Raw genomic sequence first — 6,386 nt, 5'->3', positions numbered from 1 at the left:
TTTTTCAGTGGCTCCATTTAGGGTCAAGAATACTATTTCAGCCACACACACGTTACAGTCCGTTTTACAGGGCGGACCCATTTATTCATTCTCAGATCGTAATTTTTACCTGAACCAGAGAACGATCAATCTTCAATTCAGTACCACTAGAGATTGTTGACGTATGCCATATAGGCAGAGGGGGTGCTATTGTTCTTGCTTTCCAGTGGCACCATCTATGACCAAGAATTTGTCTTCTGCCATACCCATACGTCACACCCGTTTATAGGGCGGACCCATTCATTCATCCACAGATCGTAATTGTGTCCTGATTCAAAGAACGATCAATCTCCAATTCAGTACCCCCAGAGGTATTGATCTGTTATTTGAATATGGAGGACTTTGAGACTCGAAAGATTTAGCTTGAATCAGTCACCATTTACTACACGGGAAGTCTTCGGCGGGCAGGGATCGAACCCACGACTTCTTGAACATAGGCCCAGTGCCCTACCAGCCAGGCTTACCCAGCCACCACTAGAGGTATAGATTTGTTATAGGTACTAGGAGGACTTTGTGGTCCGTCCTACTCATATATAATTGAAAACTGCAGAAATTTTCATTCTAGTTTAATAGCTTTTTCATAAATACATCTGATATGTTACAAATTTAAACATTTTGATTTTCTTGTCTTCTATGACTATTTTGTCTCCGAAGAAAAAAAAACTTATGCAATTTTATTTTTATTTTTTTGCGGATTTAATATTGTCTTAAATCTTCAAGCTGCAACTGATCTGACGATTAACTGTGAGAAAATAAAATACTTATCCATTAAAGAAGGTCGTGAAAAAACTTAATATCGCAGAAACTATATTTCGTAGTTATATTAGTATATTTGGTATCTATTACCTAGTCACAGAATACCAGTAGTTTCCTTTATTTTATTTTTACCACAGTTAATTAATCAGCACATCGTCAATAACAGTATCGCGATTTGTACTGTCTCCTTGGTCTCCTTAAACCGATAATTACCGGAAATATTTATTTTTGTTTTGGTACTTCAAAGTGTTTAACAAATAATTCATTAAATTTGTTTCGAAGAAAAAAATTTCTTCACGTTCATTTTTATGTTTCGATTCTTTTTTGACATTTTGCATTTCTGTTAAATTAATAGATTTTTCTTTTTCATTTAGAACAATTGGTTTTCAGGAAAGAATTTTTAGCAATATTTTAGTTCTTTACCTGTTATTTAATACAAATGCAAGATATTTCGTAATTACCGCCCTTAATACATATTTTGAAAATCCTTATCAAGAATGAAGTCTAAAAAGCATACACAGTAAATGTAAACACTTAAGCAAGGAAGAAACAAAAACGTTCTCGAAATGTAATGAATCACTAGTAAGGAAGTTGGGTGTTCGGATAGTAGTTATCGACCCTGTCAACCTTCTTCTATGAAAAGGTACCCCACCGTAGAAATCGAGTTAACATGTGTTATATACTAGTCGATTGGAATTATATTTTTGTAGTGGTAGTTACACTACGGTACTACCCCAACAGAACTATATCTGTGATAGAATTCGATGAACGGATACAACTAGTTGATTCAATGCTGTTTGTGAGAAGTCCAGAGAGCTGTATTAGGATCACCGTACTTTTTTAGTGTTGATCGTGAGAGCTGTATTAAGTTCACTGCTGTTGTCGCCCCTGTGTTGCCTTTAGCAGTCGAGTGTATACGTTGTTTGTGATCGAGACTGAGAAGCAACAGCGTGAGGAGGACAATGTCGCAGTCACAAGTAGCAAGTCAACTGTTCAATGTGGACCATCCATCGAATCAGGCGTGTTCAAATTATAGTGGACGTTTTCTTCCAACGTTGGCGTGCTCACATCACGTCCGGGACACCAATGTTGGGATAGTAGTTAAGTTATAGTCCATGTCAGCCTTCATCTATGAAAAGGTACCTCACAATAGAATCGAGTTAACATGTTTTATATTTTAGTGAATTGGAATTATATTTTTGTAATGGTAGACACTACAGTGGGATTAAAAAATAATTATTTTGATTGTTTCATGAAGCTTCAAAGTGTTTAAATGGATCATTCAAATATTTTGTAAGCATTGAGGGGGGAGGGTTGTGAAATGAGCAATCCTTACATAAGGCGCTAAAATCTCCCTATTTTAAATTCTTTTTTAATTGCAAAAATAATAATTATTAAAATGCTACAAAAAAAAATTAGGAAATAATTACTACACTCATTACAATTCCAAATTTCTAATAAAAGTTAAATTAGGAAAAAAGAAAGTTGGGGAAAAAAATTTTAACAAGAAGTTTCAGAGGTCAAGAGTTTTGACCACAGGAAAACAAAAAAGAATTTTAAAGAATATTCTAATGTGTGCTCGTAAAATCTGTGGCACTGGAAGTCGTGTAGTCAGTCACTGAGCAACACCACGGATGCAGGTTTGAGGAGAAAATATACTGTATCTTCAGATCTATGTTCAAATTGTGAAAGTGGCCTCACAAATGATTGGTGCTGCCATCTATCAGGGGAATTCTGTACAATGTATTTTCACCCTAGTGGTGCTCCCGTGTCAAACGATAAGTGCTCTCTCCTGACGTAATTTGTAAGGTCAATGAACGGCGTGCTCATTTGTCCAAGTGTCGTTAGAAACAACAACAGGTTTGGATGGTGATGTTTTTAATACCATCTTCCGATAATGATTCATTTGATAGATTTCTATTGCGTTTCTTTTATTCTTAGCTTAAATATTATTATACAGCCCATAGTGTGTGTATGCTTGTTTTTTCACTCCTTTTATTCACCCATATTTATTTTTAGCTCATTTAAATAAAATTCGTTGATAATTTTAATTTTAACTTTTTTCAAAAAAATTAAGCAAAAGAGCCCCCTCAGAACTAAATTTACCACTATACTACCACGCAATTGAAAAAAATAAAATAATAATAAAAAACGTAAGCACTTAACGTTAGATTTCGAGAGAAAAAAGTTTTGCCAAAAATTTTCTTTCCCGCTGCTAATTAGTGGATTTCAAATTTGAGACGAAAAAAAGAAAAAATTTTATTATGGAATTTAATAGCCTGCAGGCTTAGAGGTTTGTGATTTCCAAAAATACATGCGATTAAGAATTATTATAAGAATTTGTCAAATACTTTATTTTCCATGGATTTTAACAAAAAACAATCCTAGAAAATAGACTGTCCAAATTTTTTCCTTCTAAAGGGTGTCTAAGGATAATTGGGACAAACTTTAACTTTAATGGAAGGTAGGGGATATCACTAGGATTCAGATTTGCATAGCAACTCCTAATCGGAAACGTCCTTCGTATTGCCGCGCAATTGTTCACAACATTGATTGGGCATGGTGGATTAGTTCAATGGCCACCACGCTCCCCTGATTTAAACAACATGGATTTCTTTCCTTGGGGTGCACTGATAAGTATTGTGTACGCAACACTCATGGATTCCGAAATTGATCTGGTTGTAAGAATCGCCTATGCTGTTGCTGATATCCTATAAAATCCAGGTGCATTTTAGCTAATCCGCCAATCCATATACCCACGATGTAACGCATGCATCACTATCAATGGCATCTTTGAATATCTTTTGTGACATTTTCATATATCATCTACCACAGCACATCTTTGACCAATAAATATTTCAAATTGTCTTGCATCTCTTTCTTTCTTGTATCTGTCATATTTCTTTCCAATGAAGTTTCCAATCATGGGTTTGTTATGCAGTTTTGAATCATTGTGATGTTCCCTATTTCATCTTATAAATTGTCCTAATTATAGTAGGACACCCTCTATTTTAAAACATTTCAATAATGTTTAAAAAAAGAAAAAAAAACCTTCAAAACACTTGGGAGTTTTAAAAAATGTATTTTATAATAAATCTAGAGTATATCTTAGATTTTTTTAAAAATTTTCTGATATATAGAAATTTTTTGTTGTTGTTGTCCAAGATCATTCTGCAGCTGTCAGATCATCATTTTAAATATTACTCAGTAGATGATACTACCACTTTTTAACATTGCTTTCATGATTCAGTATGCCCCGTAGTGGACTGATCGCAAAGACACTGTTCCCAGTAGAACACCGAAGTCAAGCATCACTGGCTGAGGTCAATAAGCGGGTGGGTGACCACTTTGATCGGCCAGCGTAGGGACCGAGGATGCGCGGTATCGGTCGTCGTTCAGCTGTTCTGCCGTAAAGTGCACGACTTCGCGCGCTGGTCGTCGAGCTACCTAAGCAGGGGAGTCCCCCCCTCCCCCTGCAGAGAATCAAAATTGCGATAGCGTGTCTTCGGATCATCCTCAGGGATGTTTCCCAGACCGTCGCCATTAGTCCATTGTGCAACTCTAGTGCGACGTAAATAAAGTACCCACCTACCATGATTCAGTATGTGGGAATAATCATTTTAAGAAACAATTTTGACATGAAAGATTACCTTATTTTTGGATTTTCAAAAGGGAAATTATTATTTTGATTTAGTGAAGCTTTATGAACTGCATATGTATGTCTAAAAAAGTATGTATGCATAAAGTATGTCTCTGAAGTGTGAACCATATTTGAGCCATGATATCTTAAACCCAAAATGCTTGCACGTGGCAGTCTAAAAGAATTCAACTATGTAAATTGCTCGGTCTGTTACTATCGTCCGGATTGTTACCTGTTGCTAAAATGTTTCTTAGTTCTAAATTTTAATTCAATCTTGATGCTAACTACTTAAACACGTTCAAGAAATATACAAAAAAAAAAAATTCAATCATCAACAATGATCAATTTTAATTTTATTTTTAAAACGATTAAAAAATGCCTCCAATTTGAAATTCAAACTAATATTATGAACGCAAAAATAAAATTTCAAAATTTTTTTAATTTTTTTTTTAAATAATATTTTTGGTATATGTTGCTCATCATACAAAGATTCTTTGAGTATTAAAAACTTAGTTCTGAATTTTTTTCTCTCTCTCATTGAAGTGACTCAGCACTATTATACGGCAAATGGCGTATTATTTTTGAGATGTATATAATATATATGCATGCCTATATACGGAAGTATAGTTTTTTTCCGACATATCATTTAATGAATATAAGAGGAGAAACCTTTATTGTTTTTTTTATCATAACACTGCCAAATTTGTTTAGGATGTGTATAAATCTTGTTTATATGCTAGTACGCACTTTTAAATATCTCCTGATTGCTTAAAGATTTAAGACTTCTTTTTTTTTTTTTTACGAGTTAATTATTCAATTTCGTTTGTTATCATCATATGATTACGTTTCAGACAAGTAACTCGCATATAAAAAGTTCTCTATCTTCATAGGAAGATTTTTATTGCCGTGCTTACTTTCGTGTTTGTCTTGGAGCACTGTGGCATATCTTGACGTGAACGTCACTTTTTCTATGAAAATAATTCTACGTGTCCTGAAACTTTGAAGCGTTACGATTTAGAGGTTGAACCATAAAAATTGTATGTAATTATATTGTTGTCAAATCGGTCTGGAAATCTGATACAGACTTTTTCCTTTTTTTTAAAGTGAAACTTTTTATGATAAGGTAAAACAACGAGTTTAGCAACATAGAAGTGGCGCTCACTTATCCGCTTTCAGTTGTTTGCCTATGGATCAAAATTAGGGCTTTTAATGTACCAATAAAACCCGGGAATTCATTAAGAAAAAGAACTGTTTAATAGTTACCGTATAACTTTTCTTAAAAGTAACTTAAAACGACGCGTATAATCTAGTGAAATGTAATCGCTATTAAATTAATGTTTTTTTTCAATTCTCCCATTGCTTAGTTTAATATAATGTTAATTCTGCGTGTTTTGAGTTTAAACTAGTGTGAATAATAATAAATTAAATTCAGCTTTGTCAAAGGATTTGCTACGGTTATCAAATAAAATTCAACTTATACTTAAAACTACTTAAAGTAGCGTAGATGGTATTATTAATAATCCCATGTGCAATGTGGGGAGAGGATAAAATTTCATCTTAATAAGACTGATATATATATATATATATATATAGGTGATTCTACNTCGACTTCGCGTGCAGGTCGTCGGGCTACCGAAGCGGGGGTGCCATCCCCTCTCTAGAGGATAAAAATTGTGATGGCATGTCTTCGGATCATCCTCAGGGATGTTTCCCAGACCGTCGCCAATAGCCCACTGTGCAGCTCTAGTGCGACGTAAATGAACTACAACAACAACAATAATAATAAATTAAACTCAGCTTTGTCAAAGGATTTGTTACGGTTATCAAATAAACTTCAACTTATATTCAAAACTTAAAGTGGCGTAGATGGTATTATTAATAATCCCATGTGCAATGTGGGGAGAGGATAAAGTTTCATCTTATATATATATATATATATATATATATATAT

Source organism: Parasteatoda tepidariorum, chromosome 4 (assembly GCF_043381705.1).
Source record: "Parasteatoda tepidariorum isolate YZ-2023 chromosome 4, CAS_Ptep_4.0, whole genome shotgun sequence".
NCBI classification, from domain to species: domain Eukaryota; kingdom Metazoa; phylum Arthropoda; class Arachnida; order Araneae; family Theridiidae; genus Parasteatoda; species Parasteatoda tepidariorum.
Note: the sequence above shows the minus strand (reverse complement) of the source record.